We start from the raw sequence: 25,576 nt of genomic DNA, 5'->3' as shown, positions 1-25,576 counted from the left end.
ATTAGTCTGTGGCATTCTGTTAAACTGTTGCTTATGGCGGTCTCTGTGAGCTTCTCAGCGACATTCAGCCAGCCAGGTATCCTGCCTGCAGTAGATGGAATGTGGCAATGGAACGCTGGCTGCGCGTGTCATAATAGGCTCTGAGCCTTTATATACCTGTGCACAGCAGCAGCCACCTTCAGTCTGCTGCTGGACAGCCAGCAGCAGCAGCAGCAGGAGAGGTATGTAATCAGGAGCCCTCCTGCTAAGGGTAGACAGCTGCTCGTTCCACCCCACCCCCCGCCTTAATTGGTTCTCCTCCCTTCCAACGGTGTTGAGGCGGGTGGGAACAGCAGGGGGTGAAGGTGCTGTGTTTAAAGAGGTGGAGTTATGCAGATCTAAAACGCGTGGATTGCAGCAGCAGCAAGCCGAAAAGTGCAGGCATGTAAGGGATCTAGAGGTTGACAACATGTCTTCTTAACGGGAGTCCAGGAGCTCATCTCCACAAATGGACTTTTCAGGATCCTTGGGTGGCTCCGTAGTTTGAAACCAATTCTGGTTATCGCTTCTCGGCCTTTTGGCTAAGATCAAGTGTAGTATCTGTTCTTATCAGTTTAATATCTGATACGTCCCCTATCTGGGGACCATATATTAAATGGATTTTTAGAACAGGGAGATGGAAAAAGAGCTTGCTCTGTCCACTCCACGCATTGACCTGGTATTGCAGTATCTCCAGGACCGGTGCACCCCTTCTTTAATGCAGTTTCTAAAATCAGAAAGAATTGAATTCAATGTTTTTTGTTCATTTTGCTTGTTTGTCGGATTTTGGGATGGACTCTTTGGCTCTGCTTTTCTTCTCCTCATTGGATTTTTCATGTTCAAAGATGCAGAAGCCAGATTACAAGCTCATTTTGGTTCAACTTCAGCAACTGTGCATTGCATTGCCATGTAATGTGATGCAATGCTATCTTTCTAGCTCTCCCTTTTTACTTCCTTTTGGATAAACAGACATATTAGGCAAGCATTTTGGAGCTTTCACCTAAATAACTACAGGTGGTGAGATAAGCTGCACAATATAATTGACCTTTCAGTATATTGTTGCACACACACCATCTATTTAGCAAATGCCCTTGTTATCAACAGCAGCCTTTTAAACTCACCTGAGCTAACAGGTATGTGCGCTGGTTACTCTGCTGCGCTTAAAATTTCTTTTTTGGTTTGCTACAATGCCTTTTCTGAAACGTTGTCTCCTTCTGCTGGAACACTGACTTCTTTCATTTAATGCCTGCAGACTATAAAAGAGAACCCAACCCAAAAAGTTTGGTTGATTAGTCTGTGGCATTCTGTTAAACTGTTGCTTATGGCAGTCTCTGTGAGCTTCTCAGCGACATTCAGCCAGCCAGGTATCCTGCCTGCAGTAGATGGAATGTGGCAATGGAACGCTGGCTGCGCGTGTCATAATAGGCTCTGAGCCTTTATATACCTGTGCACAGCAGCAGCCACCTTCAGTCTGCTGCTGGACAGCCAGCAGCAGCAGCAGCAGCAGGAGAGGTATGTAATCAGGAGCCCTCCTGCTAAGGGTAGACAGCTGCTCGTTCCACCCCACCCCCCGCCTTAATTGGTTCTCCTCCCTTCCAACGGTGTTGAGGCGGGTGGGAACAGCAGGGGGTGAAGGTGCTGTGTTTAAAGAGGTGGAGTTATGCAGATCTAAAACGCGTGGATTGCAGCAGCAGCAAGCCGAAAAGTGCAGGCATGTAAGGGATCTAGAGGTTGACAACATGTCTTCTTAACGGGAGTCCAGGAGCTCATCTCCACAAATGGACTTTTTAGGATCCTTGGGTGGCTCCGTAGTTTGAAACCAATTCTGGTTATCGCTTCTCGGCCTTTTGGCTAAGATCAAGTGTAGTATCTGTTCTTATCAGTTTAATATCTGATACGTCCCCTATCTGGGGACCATATATTAAATGGATTTTTAGAACAGGGAGATGGAAAAAGAGCTTGCTCTGTCCACTCCACGCATTGACCTGGTATTGCAGTATCTCCAGGACCGGTGCACCCCTTCTTTAATGCAGTTTCTAAAATCAGAAAGAATTGAATTCAATGTTTTTTGTTCATTTTGCTTGTTTGTCGGATTTTGGGATGGACTCTTTGGCTCTGCTTTTCTTCTCCTCATTGGATTTTTCATGTTCAAAGTTGCAGAAGCCAGATTACAAGCTCATTTTGGTTCAACTTCAGCAACTGTGCATTGCATTGCCATGTAATGTGATGCAATGCTATCTTTCTAGCTCTCCCTTTTTACTTCCTTTTGGATAAACAGACATATTAGGCAAGCATTTTGGAGCTTTCACCTAAATAACTACAGGTGGTGAGATAAGCTGCACAATATAATTGACCTTTCAGTATATTGTTGCACACACACCATCTATTTAGCAAATGCCCTTGTTATCAACAGCAGCCTTTTAAACTCACCTGAGCTAACAGGTATGTGCGCTGGTTACTCTGCTGCGCTTAAAATTTCTTTTTTGGTTTGCTACAATGCCTTTTCTGAAACGTTGTCTCCTTCTGCTGGAACACTGACTTCTTTCATTTAATGCCTGCAGACTATAAAAGAGAACCCAACCCAAAAAGTTTGGTTGATTAGTCTGTGGCATTCTGTTAAACTGTTGCTTATGGCGGTCTCTGTGAGCTTCTCAGCGACATTCAGCCAGCCAGGTATCCTGCCTGCAGTAGATGGAATGTGGCAATGGAACGCTGGCTGCGCGTGTCATAATAGGCTCTGAGCCTTTATATACCTGTGCACAGCAGCAGCCACCTTCAGTCTGCTGCTGGACAGCCAGCAGCAGCAGCAGCAGCAGGAGAGGTATGTAATCAGGAGCCCTCCTGCTAAGGGTAGACAGCTGCTCGTTCCACCCCACCCCCCGCCTTAATTGGTTCTCCTCCCTTCCAACGGTGTTGAGGCGGGTGGGAACAGCAGGGGGTGAAGGTGCTGTGTTTAAAGAGGTGGAGTTATGCAGATCTAAAACGCGTGGATTGCAGCAGCAGCAAGCCGAAAAGTGCAGGCATGTAAGGGATCTAGAGGTTGACAACATGTCTTCTTAACGGGAGTCCAGGAGCTCATCTCCACAAATGGACTTTTTAGGATCCTTGGGTGGCTCCGTAGTTTGAAACCAATTCTGGTTATCGCTTCTCGGCCTTTTGGCTAAGATCAAGTGTAGTATCTGTTCTTATCAGTTTAATATCTGATACGTCCCCTATCTGGGGACCATATATTAAATGGATTTTTAGAACAGGGAGATGGAAAAAGAGCTTGCTCTGTCCACTCCACGCATTGACCTGGTATTGCAGTATCTCCAGGACCGGTGCACCCCTTCTTTAATGCAGTTTCTAAAATCAGAAAGAATTGAATTCAATGTTTTTTGTTCATTTTGCTTGTTTGTCGGATTTTGGGATGGACTCTTTGGCTCTGCTTTTCTTCTCCTCATTGGATTTTTCATGTTCAAAGTTGCAGAAGCCTGATTACAAGCTCATTTTGGTTCAACTTCAGCAACTGTGCATTGCATTGCCATGTAATGTGATGCAATGCTATCTTTCTAGCTCTCCCTTTTTACTTCCTTTTGGATAAACAGACATATTAGGCAAGCATTTTGGAGCTTTCACCTAAATAACTACAGGTGGTGAGATAAGCTGCACAATATAATTGACCTTTCAGTATATTGTTGCACACACACCATCTATTTAGCAAATGCCCTTGTTATCAACAGCAGCCTTTTAAACTCACCTGAGCTAACAGGTATGTGCGCTGGTTACTCTGCTGCGCTTAAAATTTCTTTTTTGGTTTGCTACAATGCCTTTTCTGAAACGTTGTCTCCTTCTGCTGGAACACTGACTTCTTTCATTTAATGCCTGCAGACTATAAAAGAGAACCCAACCCAAAAAGTTTGGTTGATTAGTCTGTGGCATTCTGTTAAACTGTTGCTTATGGCGGTCTCTGTGAGCTTCTCAGCGACATTCAGCCAGCCAGGTATCCTGCCTGCAGTAGATGGAATGTGGCAATGGAACGCTGGCTGCGCGTGTCATAATAGGCTCTGAGCCTTTATATACCTGTGCACAGCAGCAGCCACCTTCAGTCTGCTGCTGGACAGCCAGCAGCAGCAGCAGCAGCAGGAGAGGTATGTAATCAGGAGCCCTCCTGCTAAGGGTAGACAGCTGCTCGTTCCACCCCACCCCCCGCCTTAATTGGTTCTCCTCCCTTCCAACGGTGTTGAGGCGGGTGGGAACAGCAGGGGGTGAAGGTGCTGTGTTTAAAGAGGTGGAGTTATGCAGATCTAAAACGCGTGGATTGCAGCAGCAGCAAGCCGAAAAGTGCAGGCATGTAAGGGATCTAGAGGTTGACAACATGTCTTCTTAACGGGAGTCCAGGAGCTCATCTCCACAAATGGACTTTTTAGGATCCTTGGGTGGCTCCGTAGTTTGAAACCAATTCTGGTTATCGCTTCTCGGCCTTTTGGCTAAGATCAAGTGTAGTATCTGTTCTTATCAGTTTAATATCTGATACGTCCCCTATCTGGGGACCATATATTAAATGGATTTTTAGAACAGGGAGATGGAAAAAGAGCTTGCTCTGTCCACTCCACGCATTGACCTGGTATTGCAGTATCTCCAGGACCGGTGCACCCCTTCTTTAATGCAGTTTCTAAAATCAGAAAGAATTGAATTCAATGTTTTTTGTTCATTTTGCTTGTTTGTCGGATTTTGGGATGGACTCTTTGGCTCTGCTTTTCTTCTCCTCATTGGATTTTTCATGTTCAAAGTTGCAGAAGCCAGATTACAAGCTCATTTTGGTTCAACTTCAGCAACTGTGCATTGCATTGCCATGTAATGTGATGCAATGCTATCTTTCTAGCTCTCCCTTTTTACTTCCTTTTGGATAAACAGACATATTAGGCAAGCATTTTGGAGCTTTCACCTAAATAACTACAGGTGGTGAGATAAGCTGCACAATATAATTGACCTTTCAGTATATTGTTGCACACACACCATCTATTTAGCAAATGCCCTTGTTATCAACAGCAGCCTTTTAAACTCACCTGAGCTAACAGGTATGTGCGCTGGTTACTCTGCTGCGCTTAAAATTTCTTTTTTGGTTTGCTACAATGCCTTTTCTGAAACGTTGTCTCCTTCTGCTGGAACACTGACTTCTTTCATTTAATGCCTGCAGACTATAAAAGAGAACCCAACCCAAAAAGTTTGGTTGATTAGTCTGTGGCATTCTGTTAAACTGTTGCTTATGGCGGTCTCTGTGAGCTTCTCAGCGACATTCAGCCAGCCAGGTATCCTGCCTGCAGTAGATGGAATGTGGCAATGGAACGCTGGCTGCGCGTGTCATAATAGGCTCTGAGCCTTTATATACCTGTGCACAGCAGCAGCCACCTTCAGTCTGCTGCTGGACAGCCAGCAGCAGCAGCAGCAGCAGGAGAGGTATGTAATCAGGAGCCCTCCTGCTAAGGGTAGACAGCTGCTCGTTCCACCCCACCCCCCGCCTTAATTGGTTCTCCTCCCTTCCAACGGTGTTGAGGCGGGTGGGAACAGCAGGGGGTGAAGGTGCTGTGTTTAAAGAGGTGGAGTTATGCAGATCTAAAACGCGTGGATTGCAGCAGCAGCAAGCCGAAAAGTGCAGGCATGTAAGGGATCTAGAGGTTGACAACATGTCTTCTTAACGGGAGTCCAGGAGCTCATCTCCACAAATGGACTTTTTAGGATCCTTGGGTGGCTCCGTAGTTTGAAACCAATTCTGGTTATCGCTTCTCGGCCTTTTGGCTAAGATCAAGTGTAGTATCTGTTCTTATCAGTTTAATATCTGATACGTCCCCTATCTGGGGACCATATATTAAATGGATTTTTAGAACAGGGAGATGGAAAAAGAGCTTGCTCTGTCCACTCCACGCATTGACCTGGTATTGCAGTATCTCCAGGACCGGTGCACCCCTTCTTTAATGCAGTTTCTAAAATCAGAAAGAATTGAATTCAATGTTTTTTGTTCATTTTGCTTGTTTGTCGGATTTTGGGATGGACTCTTTGGCTCTGCTTTTCTTCTCCTCATTGGATTTTTCATGTTCAAAGTTGCAGAAGCCAGATTACAAGCTCATTTTGGTTCAACTTCAGCAACTGTGCATTGCATTGCCATGTAATGTGATGCAATGCTATCTTTCTAGCTCTCCCTTTTTACTTCCTTTTGGATAAACAGACATATTAGGCAAGCATTTTGGAGCTTTCACCTAAATAACTACAGGTGGTGAGATAAGCTGCACAATATAATTGACCTTTCAGTATATTGTTGCACACACACCATCTATTTAGCAAATGCCCTTGTTATCAACAGCAGCCTTTTAAACTCACCTGAGCTAACAGGTATGTGCGCTGGTTACTCTGCTGCGCTTAAAATTTCTTTTTTGGTTTGCTACAATGCCTTTTCTGAAACGTTGTCTCCTTCTGCTGGAACACTGACTTCTTTCATTTAATGCCTGCAGACTATAAAAGAGAACCCAACCCAAAAAGTTTGGTTGATTAGTCTGTGGCATTCTGTTAAACTGTTGCTTATGGCGGTCTCTGTGAGCTTCTCAGCGACATTCAGCCAGCCAGGTATCCTGCCTGCAGTAGATGGAATGTGGCAATGGAACGCTGGCTGCGCGTGTCATAATAGGCTCTGAGCCTTTATATACCTGTGCACAGCAGCAGCCACCTTCAGTCTGCTGCTGGACAGCCAGCAGCAGCAGCAGCAGCAGGAGAGGTATGTAATCAGGAGCCCTCCTGCTAAGGGTAGACAGCTGCTCGTTCCACCCCACCCCCCACCTTAATTGGTTCTCCTCCCTTCCAACGGTGTTGAGGCGGGTGGGAACAGCAGGGGGTGAAGGTGCTGTGTTTAAAGAGGTGGAGTTATGCAGATCTAAAACGCGTGGATTGCAGCAGCAGCAAGCCGAAAAGTGCAGGCATGTAAGGGATCTAGAGGTTGACAACATGTCTTCTTAACGGGAGTCCAGGAGCTCATCTCCACAAATGGACTTTTTAGGATCCTTGGGTGGCTCCGTAGTTTGAAACCAATTCTGGTTATCGCTTCTCGGCCTTTTGGCTAAGATCAAGTGTAGTATCTGTTCTTATCAGTTTAATATCTGATACGTCCCCTATCTGGGGACCATATATTAAATGGATTTTTAGAACAGGGAGATGGAAAAAGAGCTTGCTCTGTCCACTCCACGCATTGACCTGGTATTGCAGTATCTCCAGGACCGGTGCACCCCTTCTTTAATGCAGTTTCTAAAATCAGAAAGAATTGAATTCAATGTTTTTTGTTCATTTTGCTTGTTTGTCGGATTTTGGGATGGACTCTTTGGCTCTGCTTTTCTTCTCCTCATTGGATTTTTCATGTTCAAAGTTGCAGAAGCCAGATTACAAGCTCATTTTGGTTCAACTTCAGCAACTGTGCATTGCATTGCCATGTAATGTGATGCAATGCTATCTTTCTAGCTCTCCCTTTTTACTTCCTTTTGGATAAACAGACATATTAGGCAAGCATTTTGGAGCTTTCACCTAAATAACTACAGGTGGTGAGATAAGCTGCACAATATAATTGACCTTTCAGTATATTGTTGCACACACACCATCTATTTAGCAAATGCCCTTGTTATCAACAGCAGCCTTTTAAACTCACCTGAGCTAACAGGTATGTGCGCTGGTTACTCTGCTGCGCTTAAAATTTCTTTTTTGGTTTGCTACAATGCCTTTTCTGAAACGTTGTCTCCTTCTGCTGGAACACTGACTTCTTTCATTTAATGCCTGCAGACTATAAAAGAGAACCCAACCCAAAAAGTTTGGTTGATTAGTCTGTGGCATTCTGTTAAACTGTTGCTTATGGCGGTCTCTGTGAGCTTCTCAGCGACATTCAGCCAGCCAGGTATCCTGCCTGCAGTAGATGGAATGTGGCAATGGAACGCTGGCTGCGCGTGTCATAATAGGCTCTGAGCCTTTATATACCTGTGCACAGCAGCAGCCACCTTCAGTCTGCTGCTGGACAGCCAGCAGCAGCAGCAGCAGGAGAGGTATGTAATCAGGAGCCCTCCTGCTAAGGGTAGACAGCTGCTCGTTCCACCCCACCCCCCGCCTTAATTGGTTCTCCTCCCTTCCAACGGTGTTGAGGCGGGTGGGAACAGCAGGGGGTGAAGGTGCTGTGTTTAAAGAGGTGGAGTTATGCAGATCTAAAACGCGTGGATTGCAGCAGCAGCAAGCCGAAAAGTGCAGGCATGTAAGGGATCTAGAGGTTGACAACATGTCTTCTTAACGGGAGTCCAGGAGCTCATCTCCACAAATGGACTTTTTAGGATCCTTGGGTGGCTCCGTAGTTTGAAACCAATTCTGGTTATCGATTCTCGGCCTTTTGGCTAAGATCAAGTGTAGTATCTGTTCTTATCAGTTTAATATCTGATACGTCCCCTATCTGGGGACCATATATTAAATGGATTTTTAGAACAGGGAGATGGAAAAAGAGCTTGCTCTGTCCACTCCACGCATTGACCTGGTATTGCAGTATCTCCAGGACCGGTGCACCCCTTCTTTAATGCAGTTTCTAAAATCAGAAAGAATTGAATTCAATGTTTTTTGTTCATTTTGCTTGTTTGTCGGATTTTGGGATGGACTCTTTGGCTCTGCTTTTCTTCTCCTCATTGGATTTTTCATGTTCAAAGTTGCAGAAGCCAGATTACAAGCTCATTTTGGTTCAACTTCAGCAACTGTGCATTGCATTGCCATGTAATGTGATGCAATGCTATCTTTCTAGCTCTCCCTTTTTACTTCCTTTTGGATAAACAGACATATTAGGCAAGCATTTTGGAGCTTTCACCTAAATAACTACAGGTGGTGAGATAAGCTGCACAATATAATTGACCTTTCAGTATATTGTTGCACACACACCATCTATTTAGCAAATGCCCTTGTTATCAACAGCAGCCTTTTAAACTCACCTGAGCTAACAGGTATGTGCGCTGGTTACTCTGCTGCGCTTAAAATTTCTTTTTTGGTTTGCTACAATGCCTTTTCTGAAACGTTGTCTCCTTCTGCTGGAACACTGACTTCTTTCATTTAATGCCTGCAGACTATAAAAGAGAACCCAACCCAAAAAGTTTGGTTGATTAGTCTGTGGCATTCTGTTAAACTGTTGCTTATGGCGGTCTCTGTGAGCTTCTCAGCGACATTCAGCCAGCCAGGTATCCTGCCTGCAGTAGATGGAATGTGGCAATGGAACGCTGGCTGCGCGTGTCATAATAGGCTCTGAGCCTTTATATACCTGTGCACAGCAGCAGCCACCTTCAGTCTGCTGCTGGACAGCCAGCAGCAGCAGCAGCAGGAGAGGTATGTAATCAGGAGCCCTCCTGCTAAGGGTAGACAGCTGCTCGTTCCACCCCACCCCCCGCCTTAATTGGTTCTCCTCCCTTCCAACGGTGTTGAGGCGGGTGGGAACAGCAGGGGGTGAAGGTGCTGTGTTTAAAGAGGTGGAGTTATGCAGATCTAAAACGCGTGGATTGCAGCAGCAGCAAGCCGAAAAGTGCAGGCATGTAAGGGATCTAGAGGTTGACAACATGTCTTCTTAACGGGAGTCCAGGAGCTCATCTCCACAAATGGACTTTTTAGGATCCTTGGGTGGCTCCGTAGTTTGAAACCAATTCTGGTTATCGCTTCTCGGCCTTTTGGCTAAGATCAAGTGTAGTATCTGTTCTTATCAGTTTAATATCTGATACGTCCCCTATCTGGGGACCATATATTAAATGGATTTTTAGAACAGGGAGATGGAAAAAGAGCTTGCTCTGTCCACTCCACGCATTGACCTGGTATTGCAGTATCTCCAGGACCGGTGCACCCCTTCTTTAATGCAGTTTCTAAAATCAGAAAGAATTGAATTCAATGTTTTTTGTTCATTTTGCTTGTTTGTCGGATTTTGGGATGGACTCTTTGGCTCTGCTTTTCTTCTCCTCATTGGATTTTTCATGTTCAAAGTTGCAGAAGCCAGATTACAAGCTCATTTTGGTTCAACTTCAGCAACTGTGCATTGCATTGCCATGTAATGTGATGCAATGCTATCTTTCTAGCTCTCCCTTTTTACTTCCTTTTGGATAAACAGACATATTAGGCAAGCATTTTGGAGCTTTCACCTAAATAACTACAGGTGGTGAGATAAGCTGCACAATATAATTGACCTTTCAGTATATTGTTGCACACACACCATCTATTTAGCAAATGCCCTTGTTATCAACAGCAGCCTTTTAAACTCACCTGAGCTAACAGGTATGTGCGCTGGTTACTCTGCTGCGCTTAAAATTTCTTTTTTGGTTTGCTACAATGCCTTTTCTGAAACGTTGTCTCCTTCTGCTGGAACACTGACTTCTTTCATTTAATGCCTGCAGACTATAAAAGAGAACCCAACCCAAAAAGTTTGGTTGATTAGTCTGTGGCATTCTGTTAAACTGTTGCTTATGGCGGTCTCTGTGAGCTTCTCAGCGACATTCAGCCAGCCAGGTATCCTGCCTGCAGTAGATGGAATGTGGCAATGGAACGCTGGCTGCGCGTGTCATAATAGGCTCTGAGCCTTTATATACCTGTGCACAGCAGCAGCCACCTTCAGTCTGCTGCTGGACAGCCAGCAGCAGCAGCAGCAGCAGGAGAGGTATGTAATCAGGAGCCCTCCTGCTAAGGGTAGACAGCTGCTCGTTCCACCCCACCCCCCGCCTTAATTGGTTCTCCTCCCTTCCAACGGTGTTGAGGCGGGTGGGAACAGCAGGGGGTGAAGGTGCTGTGTTTAAAGAGGTGGAGTTATGCAGATCTAAAACGCGTGGATTGCAGCAGCAGCAAGCCGAAAAGTGCAGGCATGTAAGGGATCTAGAGGTTGACAACATGTCTTCTTAACGGGAGTCCAGGAGCTCATCTCCACAAATGGACTTTTTAGGATCCTTGGGTGGCTCCGTAGTTTGAAACCAATTCTGGTTATCGCTTCTCGGCCTTTTGGCTAAGATCAAGTGTAGTATCTGTTCTTATCAGTTTAATATCTGATACGTCCCCTATCTGGGGACCATATATTAAATGGATTTTTAGAACAGGGAGATGGAAAAAGAGCTTGCTCTGTCCACTCCACGCATTGACCTGGTATTGCAGTATCTCCAGGACCGGTGCACCCCTTCTTTAATGCAGTTTCTAAAATCAGAAAGAATTGAATTCAATGTTTTTTGTTCATTTTGCTTGTTTGTCGGATTTTGGGATGGACTCTTTGGCTCTGCTTTTCTTCTCCTCATTGGATTTTTCATGTTCAAAGTTGCAGAAGCCAGATTACAAGCTCATTTTGGTTCAACTTCAGCAACTGTGCATTGCATTGCCATGTAATGTGATGCAATGCTATCTTTCTAGCTCTCCCTTTTTACTTCCTTTTGGATAAACAGACATATTAGGCAAGCATTTTGGAGCTTTCACCTAAATAACTACAGGTGGTGAGATAAGCTGCACAATATAATTGACCTTTCAGTATATTGTTGCACACACACCATCTATTTAGCAAATGCCCTTGTTATCAACAGCAGCCTTTTAAACTCACCTGAGCTAACAGGTATGTGCGCTGGTTACTCTGCTGCGCTTAAAATTTCTTTTTTGGTTTGCTACAATGCCTTTTCTGAAACGTTGTCTCCTTCTGCTGGAACACTGACTTCTTTCATTTAATGCCTGCAGACTATAAAAGAGAACCCAACCCAAAAAGTTTGGTTGATTAGTCTGTGGCATTCTGTTAAACTGTTGCTTATGGCGGTCTCTGTGAGCTTCTCAGCGACATTCAGCCAGCCAGGTATCCTGCCTGCAGTAGATGGAATGTGGCAATGGAACGCTGGCTGCGCGTGTCATAATAGGCTCTGAGCCTTTATATACCTGTGCACAGCAGCAGCCACCTTCAGTCTGCTGCTGGACAGCCAGCAGCAGCAGCAGCAGCAGGAGAGGTATGTAATCAGGAGCCCTCCTGCTAAGGGTAGACAGCTGCTCGTTCCACCCCACCCCCCGCCTTAATTGGTTCTCCTCCCTTCCAACGGTGTTGAGGCGGGTGGGAACAGCAGGGGGTGAAGGTGCTGTGTTTAAAGAGGTGGAGTTATGCAGATCTAAAACGCGTGGATTGCAGCAGCAGCAAGCCGAAAAGTGCAGGCATGTAAGGGATCTAGAGGTTGACAACATGTCTTCTTAACGGGAGTCCAGGAGCTCATCTCCACAAATGGACTTTTTAGGATCCTTGGGTGGCTCCGTAGTTTGAAACCAATTCTGGTTATCGCTTCTCGGCCTTTTGGCTAAGATCAAGTGTAGTATCTGTTCTTATCAGTTTAATATCTGATACGTCCCCTATCTGGGGACCATATATTAAATGGATTTTTAGAACAGGGAGATGGAAAAAGAGCTTGCTCTGTCCACTCCACGCATTGACCTGGTATTGCAGTATCTCCAGGACCGGTGCACCCCTTCTTTAATGCAGTTTCTAAAATCAGAAAGAATTGAATTCAATGTTTTTTGTTCATTTTGCTTGTTTGTCGGATTTTGGGATGGACTCTTTGGCTCTGCTTTTCTTCTCCTCATTGGATTTTTCATGTTCAAAGTTGCAGAAGCCAGATTACAAGCTCATTTTGGTTCAACTTCAGCAACTGTGCATTGCATTGCCATGTAATGTGATGCAATGCTATCTTTCTAGCTCTCCCTTTTTACTTCCTTTTGGATAAACAGACATATTAGGCAAGCATTTTGGAGCTTTCACCTAAATAACTACAGGTGGTGAGATAAGCTGCACAATATAATTGACCTTTCAGTATATTGTTGCACACACACCATCTATTTAGCAAATGCCCTTGTTATCAACAGCAGCCTTTTAAACTCACCTGAGCTAACAGGTATGTGCGCTGGTTACTCTGCTGCGCTTAAAATTTCTTTTTTGGTTTGCTACAATGCCTTTTCTGAAACGTTGTCTCCTTCTGCTGGAACACTGACTTCTTTCATTTAATGCCTGCAGACTATAAAAGAGAACCCAACCCAAAAAGTTTGGTTGATTAGTCTGTGGCATTCTGTTAAACTGTTGCTTATGGCGGTCTCTGTGAGCTTCTCAGCGACATTCAGCCAGCCAGGTATCCTGCCTGCAGTAGATGGAATGTGGCAATGGAACGCTGGCTGCGCGTGTCATAATAGGCTCTGAGCCTTTATATACCTGTGCACAGCAGCAGCCACCTTCAGTCTGCTGCTGGACAGCCAGCAGCAGCAGCAGCAGCAGGAGAGGTATGTAATCAGGAGCCCTCCTGCTAAGGGTAGACAGCTGCTCGTTCCACCCCACCCCCCACCTTAATTGGTTCTCCTCCCTTCCAACGGTGTTGAGGCGGGTGGGAACAGCAGGGGGTGAAGGTGCTGTGTTTAAAGAGGTGGAGTTATGCAGATCTAAAACGCGTGGATTGCAGCAGCAGCAAGCCGAAAAGTGCAGGCATGTAATGGATCTAGAGGTTGACAACATGTCTTCTTAACGGGAGTCCAGGAGCTCATCTCCACAAATGGACTTTTTAGGATCCTTGGGTGGCTCCGTAGTTTGAAACCAATTCTGGTTATCGCTTCTCGGCCTTTTGGCTAAGATCAAGTGTAGTATCTGTTCTTATCAGTTTAATATCTGATACGTCCCCTATCTGGGGACCATATATTAAATGGATTTTTAGAACAGGGAGATGGAAAAAGAGCTTGCTCTGTCCACTCCACGCATTGACCTGGTATTGCAGTATCTCCAGGACCGGTGCACCCCTTCTTTAATGCAGTTTCTAAAATCAGAAAGAATTGAATTCAATGTTTTTTGTTCATTTTGCTTGTTTGTCGGATTTTGGGATGGACTCTTTGGCTCTGCTTTTCTTCTCCTCATTGGATTTTTCATGTTCAAAGTTGCAGAAGCCAGATTACAAGCTCATTTTGGTTCAACTTCAGCAACTGTGCATTGCATTGCCATGTAATGTGATGCAATGCTATCTTTCTAGCTCTCCCTTTTTACTTCCTTTTGGATAAACAGACATATTAGGCAAGCATTTTGGAGCTTTCACCTAAATAACTACAGGTGGTGAGATAAGCTGCACAATATAATTGACCTTTCAGTATATTGTTGCACACACACCATCTATTTAGCAAATGCCCTTGTTATCAACAGCAGCCTTTTAAACTCACCTGAGCTAACAGGTATGTGCGCTGGTTACTCTGCTGCGCTTAAAATTTCTTTTTTGGTTTGCTACAATGCCTTTTCTGAAACGTTGTCTCCTTCTGCTGGAACACTGACTTCTTTCATTTAATGCCTGCAGACTATAAAAGAGAACCCAACCCAAAAAGTTTGGTTGATTAGTCTGTGGCATTCTGTTAAACTGTTGCTTATGGCGGTCTCTGTGAGCTTCTCAGCGACATTCAGCCAGCCAGGTATCCTGCCTGCAGTAGATGGAATGTGGCAATGGAACGCTGGCTGCGCGTGTCATAATAGGCTCTGAGCCTTTATATACCTGTGCACAGCAGCAGCCACCTTCAGTCTGCTGCTGGACAGCCAGCAGCAGCAGCAGCAGGAGAGGTATGTAATCAGGAGCCCTCCTGCTAAGGGTAGACAGCTGCTCGTTCCACCCCACCCCCCGCCTTAATTGGTTCTCCTCCCTTCCAACGGTGTTGAGGCGGGTGGGAACAGCAGGGGGTGAAGGTGCTGTGTTTAAAGAGGTGGAGTTATGCAGATCTAAAACGCGTGGATTGCAGCAGCAGCAAGCCGAAAAGTGCAGGCATGTAAGGGATCTAGAGGTTGACAACATGTCTTCTTAACGGGAGTCCAGGAGCTCATCTCCACAAATGGACTTTTTAGGATCCTTGGGTGGCTCCGTAGTTTGAAACCAATTCTGGTTATCGATTCTCGGCCTTTTGGCTAAGATCAAGTGTAGTATCTGTTCTTATCAGTTTAATATCTGATACGTCCCCTATCTGGGGACCATATATTAAATGGATTTTTAGAACAGGGAGATGGAAAAAGAGCTTGCTCTGTCCACTCCACGCATTGACCTGGTATTGCAGTATCTCCAGGACCGGTGCACCCCTTCTTTAATGCAGTTTCTAAAATCAGAAAGAATTGAATTCAATGTTTTTTGTTCATTTTGCTTGTTTGTCGGATTTTGGGATGGACTCTTTGGCTCTGCTTTTCTTCTCCTCATTGGATTTTTCATGTTCAAAGTTGCAGAAGCCAGATTACAAGCTCATTTTGGTTCAACTTCAGCAACTGTGCATTGCATTGCCATGTAATGTGATGCAATGCTATCTTTCTAGCTCTCCCTTTTTACTTCCTTTTGGATAAACAGACATATTAGGCAAGCATTTTGGAGCTTTCACCTAAATAACTACAGGTGGTGAGATAAGCTGCACAATATAATTGACCTTTCAGTATATTGTTGCACACACACCATCTATTTAGCAAATGCCCTTGTTATCAACAGCAGCCTTTTAAACTCACCTGAGCTAACAGGTATGTGCGCTGGTTACTCTGCTGCGCTTAAAATTTCTTTTTTGGTTTGCTACAATGCCTTTTCTGAAACGTTGTCTCCTTCTGCTGGAACACTGACTTCTTTCATTTAATGCCTGCAGACTATAAAAGAGAACCCAACCCAAAAAGTTTGGTTGATTAGTCTGTGGCATTCTGTTAAACTGTTGCTTATGGCGGTCTCTGTGAGCTTCTCAGCGACATTCAGCCAGCCAGGTATCCTGCCTGCAGTAGATGGAATGTGGCAATGGAACGCTGGCTGCGCGTGTCATAATAGGCTCTGAGCCTTTATATACCTGTGCACAGCAGCAGCCACCTTCAGTCTGCTGCTGGACAGCCAGCAGCAGCAGCAGCAGGAGAGGTATGTAATCAGGAGCCCTCCTGCTAAGGGTAGACAGCTGCTCGTTCCACCCCACCCCCCGCCTTAATTGGTTCTCCTCCCTTCCAACGGTGTTGAGGCGGGTGGGAACAGCAGGGGGTGAAGGTGCTGTGTTTAAAGAGGTGGAGTTATGCAGATCTAAAACGCGTGGATTGCAGCAGCAGCAAGCCGAAAAGTGCAGGCATGTAAGGGATCTAGAGGTTGACAACATGTCTTCTTAACGGGAGTCCAGGAGCTCATCTCCACAAATGGACTTTTTAGGATCCTTGGGTGGCTCCGTAGTTTGAAACCAATTCTGGTTATCGCTTCTCGGCCTTTTGGCTAAGATCAAGTGTAGTATCTGTTCTTATCAGTTTAATATCTGATACGTCCCCTATCTGGGGACCATATATTAAATGGATTTTTAGAACAGGGAGATGGAAAAAGAGCTTGCTCTGTCCACTCCACGCATTGACCTGGTATTGCAGTATCTCCAGGACCGGTGCACCCCTTCTTTAATGCAGTTTCTAAAATCAGAAAGAATTGAATTCAATGTTTTTTGTTCATTTTGCTTGTTTGTCGGATTTTGGGATGGACTCTTTGGCTCTGCTTTTCTTCTCCTCATTGGATTTTTCATGTTCAAAGTTGCAGAAGCCAGATTACAAGCTCATTTTGGTTCAACTTCAGCAACTGTGCATTGCATTGCCATGTAATGTGATGCAATGCTATCTTTCTAGCTCTCCCTTTTTACTTCCTTTTGGATAAACAGACATATTAGGCAAGCATTTTGGAGCTTTCACCTAAATAACTACAGGTGGTGAGATAAGCTGCACAATATAATTGACCTTTCAGTATATTGTTGCACACACACCATCTATTTAGCAAATGCCCTTGTTATCAACAGCAGCCTTTTAAACTCACCTGAGCTAACAGGTATGTGCGCTGGTTACTCTGCTGCGCTTAAAATTTCTTTTTTGGTTTGCTACAATGCCTTTTCTGAAACGTTGTCTCCTTCTGCTGGAACACTGACTTCTTTCATTTAATGCCTGCAGACTATAAAAGAGAACCCAACCCAAAAAGTTTGGTTGATTAGTCTGTGGCATTCTGTTAAACTGTTGCTTATGGCGGTCTCTGTGAGCTTCTCAGCGACATTCAGCCAGCCAGGTATCCTGCCTGCAGTAGATGGAATGTGGCAATGGAACGCTGGCTGCGCGTGTCATAATAGGCTCTGAGCCTTTATATACCTGTGCACAGCAGCAGCCACCTTCAGTCTGCTGCTGGACAGCCAGCAGCAGCAGCAGCAGGAGAGGTATGTAATCAGGAGCCCTCCTGCTAAGGGTAGACAGCTGCTCGTTCCCCCCCACCCCCCGCCTTAATTGGTTCTCCTCCCTTCCAACGGTGTTGAGGCGGGTGGGAACAGCAGGGGGTGAAGGTGCTGTGTTTAAAGAGGTGGAGTTATGCAGATCTAAAATGCGTGGATTGCAGCAGCAGCAAGCCGAAAAGTGCAGGCATGTAAGGGATCTAGAGGTTGACAACATGTCTTCTTAACGGGAGTCCAGGAGCTCATCTCCACAAATGGACTTTTTAGGATCCTTGGGTGGCTCCGTAGTTTGAAACCAATTCTGGTTATCGCTTCTCGGCCTTTTGGCTAAGATCAAGTGTAGTATCTGTTCTTATCAGTTTAATATCTGATACGTCCCCTATCTGGGGACCATATATTAAATGGATTTTTAGAACAGGGAGATGGAAAAAGAGCTTGCTCTGTCCACTCCACGCATTGACCTGGTATTGCAGTATCTCCAGGACCGGTGCACCCCTTCTTTAATGCAGTTTCTAAAATCAGAAAGAATTGAATTCAATGTTTTTTGTTCATTTTGCTTGTTTGTCGGATTTTGGGATGGACTCTTTGGCTCTGCTTTTCTTCTCCTCATTGGATTTTTCATGTTCAAAGTTGCAGAAGCCAGATTACAAGCTCATTTTGGTTCAACTTCAGCAACTGTGCATTGCATTGCCATGTAATGTGATGCAATGCTATCTTTCTAGCTCTCCCTTTTTACTTCCTTTTGGATAAACAGACATATTAGGCAAGCATTTTGGAGCTTTCACCTAAATAACTACAGGTGGTGAGATAAGCTGCACAATATAATTGACCTTTCAGTATATTGTTGCACACACACCATCTATTTAGCAAATGCCCTTGTTATCAACAGCAGCCTTTTAAACTCACCTGAGCTAACAGGTATGTGCGCTGGTTACTCTGCTGCGCTTAAAATTTCTTTTTTGGTTTGCTACAATGCCTTTTCTGAAACGTTGTCTCCTTCTGCTGGAACACTGACTTCTTTCATTTAATGCCTGCAGACTATAAAAGAGAACCCAACCCAAAAAGTTTGGTTGATTAGTCTGTGGCATTCTGTTAAACTGTTGCTTATGGCGGTCTCTGTGAGCTTCTCAGCGACATTCAGCCAGCCAGGTATCCTGCCTGCAGTAGATGGAATGTGGCAATGGAACGCTGGCTGCGCGTGTCATAATAGGCTCTGAGCCTTTATATACCTGTGCACAGCAGCAGCCACCTTCAGTCTGCTGCTGGACAGCCAGCAGCAGCAGCAGCAGCAGGAGAGGTATGTAATCAGGAGCCCTCCTGCTAAGGGTAGACAGCTGCTCGTTCCACCCCACCCCCCGCCTTAATTGGTTCTCCTCCCTTCCAACGGTGTTGAGGCGGGTGGGAACAGCAGGGGGTGAAGGTGCTGTGTTTAAAGAGGTGGAGTTATGCAGATCTAAAACGCGTGGATTGCAGCAGCAGCAAGCCGAAAAGTGCAGGCATGTAAGGGATCTAGAGGTTGACAACATGTCTTCTTAACGGGAGTCCAGGAGCTCATCTCCACAAATGGACTTTTTAGGATCCTTGGGTGGCTCCGTAGTTTGAAACCAATTCTGGTTATCGCTTCTCGGCCTTTTGGCTAAGATCAAGTGTAGTATCTGTTCTTATCAGTTTAATATCTGATACGTCCCCTATCTGGGGACCATATATTAAATGGATTTTTAGAACAGGGAGATGGAAAAAGAGCTTGCTCTGTCCACTCCACGCATTGACCTGGTATTGCAGTATCTCCAGGACCGGTGCACCCCTTCTTTAATGCAGTTTCTAAAATCAGAAAGAATTGAATTCAATGTTTTTTGTTCATTTTGCTTGTTTGTCGGATTTTGGGATGGACTCTTTGGCTCTGCTTTTCTTCTCCTCATTGGATTTTTCATGTTCAAAGTTGCAGAAGCCAGATTACAAGCTCATTTTGGTTCAACTTCAGCAACTGTGCATTGCATTGCCATGTAATGTGATGCAATGCTATCTTTCTAGCTCTCCCTTTTTACTTCCTTTTGGATAAACAGACATATTAGGCAAGCATTTTGGAGCTTTCACCTAAATAACTACAGGTGGTGAGATAAGCTGCACAATATAATTGACCTTTCAGTATATTGTTGCACACACACCATCTATTTAGCAAATGCCCTTGTTATCAACAGCAGCCTTTTAAACTCACCTGAGCTAACAGGTATGTGCGCTGGTTACTCTGCTGCGCTTAAAATTTCTTTTTTGGTTTGCTACAATGCCTTTTCTGAAACGTTGTCTCCTTCTGCTGGAACACTGACTTCTTTCATTTAATGCCTGCAGACTATAAAAGAGAACCCAACCCAAAAAGTTTGGTTGATTAGTCTGTGGCATTCTGTTAAACTGTTGCTTATGGCGGTCTCTGTGAGCTTCTCAGCGACATTCAGCCAGCCAGGTATCCTGCCTGCAGTAGATGGAATGTGGCAATGGAACGCTGGCTGCGCGTGTCATAATAGGCTCTGAGCCTTTATATACCTGTGCACAGCAGCAGCCACCTTCAGTCTGCTGCTGGACAGCCAGCAGCAGCAGCAGCAGGAGAGGTATGTAATCAGGAGCCCTCCTGCTAAGGGTAGACAGCTGCTCGTTCCACCCCACCCCCCGCCTTAATTGGTTCTCCTCCCTTCCAACGGTGTTGAGGCGGGTGGGAACAGCAGGGGGTGAAGGTGCTGTGTTTAAAGAGGTGGAGTTATGCAGATCTAAAACGCGTGGATTGCAGCAGCAGCAAGCCGAAAAGTGCAGGCATGTAAGGGATCTAGAGGTTGACAACATGTCTTCTTAACGGGAGTCCAGGAGCTCATCTCCACAAATGGACTTTTTAGGATCCTTGGGTGGCTCCGTAGTTTGAAACCAATTCTGGTTATCGCTTCTCGGCCTTTTGGCTAAGATCAAGTGTAGTATCTGTTCTTATCAGTTTAATATCTGATACGTCCCCTATCTGGGGACCATATATTAAATGGATTTTTAGAACAGGGAGATGGAAAAAGAGCTTGCTCTGTCCACTCCACGCATTGACCTGGTATTGCAGTATCTCCAGGACCGGTGCACCCCTTCTTTAATGCAGTTTCTAAAATCAGAAAGAATTGAATTCAATGTTTTTTGTTCATTTTGCTTGTTTGTCGGATTTTGGGATGGACTCTTTGGCTCTGCTTTTCTTCTCCTCATTGGATTTTTCATGTTCAAAGTTGCAGAAGCCAGATTACAAGCTCATTTTGGTTCAACTTCAGCAACTGTGCATTGCATTGCCATGTAATGTGATGCAATGCTATCTTTCTAGCTCTCCCTTTTTACTTCCTTTTGGATAAACAGACATATTAGGCAAGCATTTTGGAGCTTTCACCTAAATAACTACAGGTGGTGAGATAAGCTGCACAATATAATTGACCTTTCAGTATATTGTTGCACACACACCATCTATTTAGCAAATGCCCTTGTTATCAACAGCAGCCTTTTAAACTCACCTGAGCTAACAGGTATGTGCGCTGGTTACTCTGCTGCGCTTAAAATTTCTTTTTTGGTTTGCTACAATGCCTTTTCTGAAACGTTGTCTCCTTCTGCTGGAACACTGACTTCTTTCATTTAATGCCTGCAGACTATAAAAGAGAACCCAACCCAAAAAGTTTGGTTGATTAGTCTGTGGCATTCTGTTAAACTGTTGCTTATGGCGGTCTCTGTGAGCTTCTCAGCGACATTCAGCCAGCCAGGTATCCTGCCTGCAGTAGATGGAATGTGGCAATGGAACGCTGGCTGCGCGTGTCATAATAGGCTCTGAGCCTTTATATACCTGTGCACAGCAGCAGCCACCTTCAGTCTGCTGCTGGACAGCCAGCAGCAGCAGCAGCAGGAGAGGTATGTAATCAGGAGCCCTCCTGCTAAGGGTAGACAGCTGCTCGTTCCACCCCACCCCCCGCCTTAATTGGTTCTCCTCCCTTCCAACGGTGTTGAGGCGGGTGGGAACAGCAGGGGGTGAAGGTGCTGTGTTTAAAGAGGTGGAGTTATGCAGATCTAAAACGCGTGGATTGCAGCAGCAGCAAGCCGAAAAGTGCAGGCATGTAAGGGATCTAGAGGTTGACAACATGTCTTCTTAACGGGAGTCCAGGAGCTCATCTCCACAAATGGACTTTTTAGGATCCTTGGGTGGCTCCGTAGTTTGAAACCAATTCTGGTTATCGCTTCTCGGCCTTTTGGCTAAGATCAAGTGTAGTATCTGTTCTTATCAGTTTAATATCTGATACGTCCCCTATCTGGGGACCATATATTAAATGGATTTTTAGAACAGGGAGATGGAAAAAGAGCTTGCTCTGTCCACTCCACGCATTGACCTGGTATTGCAGTATCTCCAGGACCGGTGCACCCCTTCTTTAATGCAGTTTCTAAAATCAGAAAGAATTGAATTCAATGTTTTTTGTTCATTTTGCTTGTTTGTCGGATTTTGGGATGGACTCTTTGGCTCTGCTTTTCTTCTCCTCATTGGATTTTTCATGTTCAAAGTTGCAGAAGCCAGATTACAAGCTCATTTTGGTTCAACTTCAGCAACTGTGCATTGCATTGCCATGTAATGTGATGCAATGCTATCTTTCTAGCTCTCCCTTTTTACTTCCTTTTGGATAAACAGACATATTAGGCAAGCATTTTGGAGCTTTCACCTAAATAACTACAGGTGGTGAGATAAGCTGCACAATATAATTGACCTTTCAGTATATTGTTGCACACACACCATCTATTTAGCAAATGCCCTTGTTATCAACAGCAGCCTTTTAAACTCACCTGAGCTAACAGGTATGTGCGCTGGTTACTCTGCTGCGCTTAAAATTTCTTTTTTGGTTTGCTACAATGCCTTTTCTGAAACGTTGTCTCCTTCTGCTGGAACACTGACTTCTTTCATTTAATGCCTGCAGACTATAAAAGAGAACCCAACCCAAAAAGTTTGGTTGATTAGTCTGTGGCATTCTGTTAAACTGTTGCTTATGGCGGTCTCTGTGAGCTTCTCAGCGACATTCAGCCAGCCAGGTATCCTGCCTGCAGTAGATGGAATGTGGCAATGGAACGCTGGCTGCGCGTGTCATAATAGGCTCTGAGCCTTTATATACCTGTGCACAGCAGCAGCCACCTTCAGTCTGCTGCTGGACAGCCAGCAGCAGCAGCAGCAGGAGAGGTATGTAATCAGGAGCCCTCCTGCTAAGGGTAGACAGCTGCTCGTTCCACCCCACCCCCCGCCTTAATTGGTTCTCCTCCCTTCCAACGGTGTTGAGGCGGGTGGGAACAGCAGGGGGTGAAGGTGCTGTGTTTAAAGAGGTGGAGTTATGCAGATCTAAAACGCGTGGATTGCAGCAGCAGCAAGCCGAAAAGTGCAGGCATGTAAGGGATCTAGAGGTTGACAACATGTCTTCTTAACGGGAGTCCAGGAGCTCATCTCCACAAATGGACTTTTTAGGATCCTTGGGTGGCTCCGTAGTTTGAAACCAATTCTGGTTATCGCTTCTCGGCCTTTTGGCTAAGATCAAGTGTAGTATCTGTTCTTATCAGTTTAATATCTGATACGTCCCCTATCTGGGGACCATATATTAAATGGATTTTTAGAACAGGGAGATGGAAAAAGAGCTTGCTCTGTCCACTCCACGCATTGACCTGGTATTGCAGTATCTCCAGGACCGGTGCACCCCTTCTTTAATGCAGTTTCTAAAATCAGAAAGAATTGAATTCAATGTTTTTTGTTCATTTTGCTTGTTTGTCGGATTTTGGGATGGACTCTTTGGCTCTGCTTTTCTTCTCCTCATTGGATTTTTCATGTTCAAAGTTGCAGAAGCCAGATTACAAGCTCATTTTGGTTCAACTTCAGCAACTGTGCATTGCATTGCCATGTAATGTGATGCAATGCTATCTTTCTAGCTCTCCCTTTTTACTTCCTTTTGGATAAACGGACATATTAGTCAAGCATTTTGGAGCTTTCACCTAAATAACTACAGGTGGTGAGATAAGCTGCACAATATAATTGACCTTTCAGTATATTGTTGCACACACACCATCTATTTAGCAAATGCCCTTGTTATCAACAGCAGCCTTTTAAACTCACCTGAGCTAACAGGTATGTGCGCTGGTTACTCTGCTGCGCTTAAAATTTCTTTTTTGGTTTGCTACAATGCCTTTTCTGAAACGTTGTCTCCTTCTGCTGGAACACTGACTTCTTTCATTTAATGCCTGCAGACTATAAAAGAGAACCCAACCCAAAAAGTTTGGTTGATTAGTCTGTGGCATTCTGTTAAACTGTTGCTTATGGCGGTCTCTGTGAGCTTCTCAGCGACATTCAGCCAGCCAGGTATCCTGCCTGCAGTAGATGGAATGTGGCAATGGAACGCTGGCTGCGCGTGTCATAATAGGCTCTGAGCCTTTATATACCTGTGCACAGCAGCAGCCACCTTCAGTCTGCTGCTGGACAGCCAGCAGCAGCAGCAGCAGGAGAGGTATGTAATCAGGAGCCCTCCTGCTAAGGGTAGACAGCTGCTCGTTCCACCCCACCCCCCGCCTTAATTGGTTCTCCTCCCTTCCAACGGTGTTGAGGCGGGTGGGAACAGCAGGGGGTGAAGGTGCTGTGTTTAAAGAGGTGGAGTTATGCAGATCTAAAACGCGTGGATTGCAGCAGCAGCAAGCCGAAAAGTGCAGGCATGTAAGGGATCTAGAGGTTGACAACATGTCTTCTTAACGGGAGTCCAGGAGCTCATCTCCACAAATGGACTTTTTAGGATCCTTGGGTGGCTCCGTAGTTTGAAACCAATTCTGGTTATCGCTTCTCGGCCTTTTGGCTAAGATCAAGTGTAGTATCTGTTCTTATCAGTTTAATATCTGATACGTCCCCTATCTGGGGACCATATATTAAATGGATTTTTAGAACAGGGAGATGGAAAAAGAGCTTGCTCTGTCCACTCCACGCATTGACCTGGTATTGCAGTATCTCCAGGACCGGTGCACCCCTTCTTTAATGCAGTTTCTAAAATCAGAAAGAATTGAATTCAATGTTTTTTGTTCATTTTGCTTGTTTGTCGGATTTTGGGATGGACTCTTTGGCTCTGCTTTTCTTCTCCTCATTGGATTTTTCATGTTCAAAGTTGCAGAAGCCAGATTACAAGCTCATTTTGGTTCAACTTCAGCAACTGTGCATTGCATTGCCATGTAATGTGATGCAATGCTATCTTTCTAGCTCTCCCTTTTTACTTCCTTTTGGATAAACAGACATATTAGGCAAGCATTTTGGAGCTTTCACCTAAATAACTACAGGTGGTGAGATAAGCTGCACAATATAATTGACCTTTCAGTATATTGTTGCACACACACCATCTATTTAGCAAATGCCCTTGTTATCAACAGCAGCCTTTTAAACTCACCTGAGCTAACAGGTATGTGCGCTGGTTACTCTGCTGCGCTTAAAATTTCTTTTTTGGTTTGCTACAATGCCTTTTCTGAAACGTTGTCTCCTTCTGCTGGAACACTGACTTCTTTCATTTAATGCCTGCAGACTATAAAAGAGAACCCAACCCAAAAAGTTTGGTTGATTAGTCTGTGGCATTCTGTTAAACTGTTGCTTATGGCGGTCTCTGTGAGCTTCTCAGCGACATTCAGCCAGCCAGGTATCCTGCCTGCAGTAGATGGAATGTGGCAATGGAACGCTGGCTGCGCGTGTCATAATAGGCTCTGAGCCTTTATATACCTGTGCACAGCAGCAGCCACCTTCAGTCTGCTGCTGGACAGCCAGCAGCAGCAGCAGCAGGAGAGGTATGTAATCAGGAGCCCTCCTGCTAAGGGTAGACAGCTGCTCGTTCCACCCCACCCCCCGCCTTAATTGGTTCTCCTCCCTTCCAACGGTGTTGAGGCGGGTGGGAACAGCAGGGGGTGAAGGTGCTGTGTTTAAAGAGGTGGAGTTATGCAGATCTAAAACGCGTGGATTGCAGCAGCAGCAAGCCGAAAAGTGCAGGCATGTAAGGGATCTAGAGGTTGACAACATGTCTTCTTAACGGGAGTCCAGGAGCTCATCTCCACAAATGGACTTTTTAGGATCCTTGGGTGGCTCCGTAGTTTGAAACCAATTCTGGTTATCGCTTCTCGGCCTTTTGGCTAAGATCAAGTGTAGTATCTGTTCTTATCAGTTTAATATCTGATACGTCCCCTATCTGGGGACCATATATTAAATGGATTTTTAGAACAGGGAGATGGAAAAAGAGCTTGCTCTGTCCACTCCACGCATTGACCTGGTATTGCAGTATCTCCAGGACCGGTGCACCCCTTCTTT

At 45.1% G+C, this 25,576-nt stretch overlaps 20 non-coding genes across 20 annotated transcripts; all 20 read left to right on the top strand.

The window, feature by feature from the left end:
- The first annotated feature begins 540 nt into the window (after nt 1–540).
- LOC141150236 (U2 spliceosomal RNA) lies at nt 541–731 on the top strand. The gene has a single exon (XR_012246494.1). It is a non-coding gene; the product is annotated as a U2 spliceosomal RNA (small nuclear RNA).
- Nucleotides 732–1,849: 1,118 nt separating this feature from the next.
- LOC141150224 (U2 spliceosomal RNA) lies at nt 1,850–2,040 on the top strand. Its single transcript, XR_012246482.1, has one exon. It is a non-coding gene; the product is annotated as a U2 spliceosomal RNA (small nuclear RNA).
- A 1,118-nt stretch (nt 2,041–3,158) lies between these two features.
- On the top strand, nt 3,159–3,349 carry LOC141150213 (U2 spliceosomal RNA). The gene has a single exon (XR_012246477.1). It is a non-coding gene; the product is annotated as a U2 spliceosomal RNA (small nuclear RNA).
- Nucleotides 3,350–4,467: 1,118 nt separating this feature from the next.
- LOC141150201 (U2 spliceosomal RNA) lies at nt 4,468–4,658 on the top strand. Its single transcript, XR_012246466.1, has one exon. It is a non-coding gene; the product is annotated as a U2 spliceosomal RNA (small nuclear RNA).
- Nucleotides 4,659–5,776: 1,118 nt separating this feature from the next.
- On the top strand, nt 5,777–5,967 carry LOC141150190 (U2 spliceosomal RNA). The gene has a single exon (XR_012246455.1). It is a non-coding gene; the product is annotated as a U2 spliceosomal RNA (small nuclear RNA).
- Nucleotides 5,968–7,085: 1,118 nt separating this feature from the next.
- On the top strand, nt 7,086–7,276 carry LOC141150178 (U2 spliceosomal RNA). Its single transcript, XR_012246444.1, has one exon. It is a non-coding gene; the product is annotated as a U2 spliceosomal RNA (small nuclear RNA).
- A 1,115-nt stretch (nt 7,277–8,391) lies between these two features.
- On the top strand, nt 8,392–8,582 carry LOC141149638 (U2 spliceosomal RNA). The gene has a single exon (XR_012245929.1). It is a non-coding gene; the product is annotated as a U2 spliceosomal RNA (small nuclear RNA).
- Nucleotides 8,583–9,697: 1,115 nt separating this feature from the next.
- On the top strand, nt 9,698–9,888 carry LOC141150167 (U2 spliceosomal RNA). The gene has a single exon (XR_012246434.1). It is a non-coding gene; the product is annotated as a U2 spliceosomal RNA (small nuclear RNA).
- Nucleotides 9,889–11,006: 1,118 nt separating this feature from the next.
- On the top strand, nt 11,007–11,197 carry LOC141150155 (U2 spliceosomal RNA). Its single transcript, XR_012246423.1, has one exon. It is a non-coding gene; the product is annotated as a U2 spliceosomal RNA (small nuclear RNA).
- A 1,118-nt stretch (nt 11,198–12,315) lies between these two features.
- On the top strand, nt 12,316–12,506 carry LOC141150144 (U2 spliceosomal RNA). Its single transcript, XR_012246413.1, has one exon. It is a non-coding gene; the product is annotated as a U2 spliceosomal RNA (small nuclear RNA).
- Nucleotides 12,507–13,624: 1,118 nt separating this feature from the next.
- Nucleotides 13,625–13,815, top strand: LOC141150133 (U2 spliceosomal RNA). Its single transcript, XR_012246402.1, has one exon. It is a non-coding gene; the product is annotated as a U2 spliceosomal RNA (small nuclear RNA).
- A 1,115-nt stretch (nt 13,816–14,930) lies between these two features.
- On the top strand, nt 14,931–15,121 carry LOC141149637 (U2 spliceosomal RNA). Its single transcript, XR_012245928.1, has one exon. It is a non-coding gene; the product is annotated as a U2 spliceosomal RNA (small nuclear RNA).
- Nucleotides 15,122–16,236: 1,115 nt separating this feature from the next.
- LOC141150121 (U2 spliceosomal RNA) lies at nt 16,237–16,427 on the top strand. The gene has a single exon (XR_012246391.1). It is a non-coding gene; the product is annotated as a U2 spliceosomal RNA (small nuclear RNA).
- Nucleotides 16,428–17,542: 1,115 nt separating this feature from the next.
- On the top strand, nt 17,543–17,733 carry LOC141150109 (U2 spliceosomal RNA). The gene has a single exon (XR_012246379.1). It is a non-coding gene; the product is annotated as a U2 spliceosomal RNA (small nuclear RNA).
- Nucleotides 17,734–18,851: 1,118 nt separating this feature from the next.
- On the top strand, nt 18,852–19,042 carry LOC141150098 (U2 spliceosomal RNA). The gene has a single exon (XR_012246368.1). It is a non-coding gene; the product is annotated as a U2 spliceosomal RNA (small nuclear RNA).
- Nucleotides 19,043–20,157: 1,115 nt separating this feature from the next.
- On the top strand, nt 20,158–20,348 carry LOC141150087 (U2 spliceosomal RNA). The gene has a single exon (XR_012246357.1). It is a non-coding gene; the product is annotated as a U2 spliceosomal RNA (small nuclear RNA).
- Nucleotides 20,349–21,463: 1,115 nt separating this feature from the next.
- Nucleotides 21,464–21,654, top strand: LOC141150076 (U2 spliceosomal RNA). Its single transcript, XR_012246346.1, has one exon. It is a non-coding gene; the product is annotated as a U2 spliceosomal RNA (small nuclear RNA).
- A 1,115-nt stretch (nt 21,655–22,769) lies between these two features.
- Nucleotides 22,770–22,960, top strand: LOC141150065 (U2 spliceosomal RNA). The gene has a single exon (XR_012246335.1). It is a non-coding gene; the product is annotated as a U2 spliceosomal RNA (small nuclear RNA).
- A 1,115-nt stretch (nt 22,961–24,075) lies between these two features.
- Nucleotides 24,076–24,266, top strand: LOC141150053 (U2 spliceosomal RNA). Its single transcript, XR_012246324.1, has one exon. It is a non-coding gene; the product is annotated as a U2 spliceosomal RNA (small nuclear RNA).
- Nucleotides 24,267–25,381: 1,115 nt separating this feature from the next.
- Nucleotides 25,382–25,572, top strand: LOC141150041 (U2 spliceosomal RNA). Its single transcript, XR_012246313.1, has one exon. It is a non-coding gene; the product is annotated as a U2 spliceosomal RNA (small nuclear RNA).
- Nucleotides 25,573–25,576: the final 4 nt, after the last annotated feature.

This window comes from Phyllobates terribilis, unplaced genomic scaffold (genome assembly GCF_046119375.1).
Source record: "Phyllobates terribilis strain yellow unplaced genomic scaffold, ASM4611937v1 Scaffold_5__5_contigs__length_657084704, whole genome shotgun sequence".
NCBI lineage: Eukaryota > Metazoa > Chordata > Amphibia > Anura > Dendrobatidae > Phyllobates > Phyllobates terribilis.
This window is presented reverse-complemented; position numbering and strand designations above follow the sequence as displayed.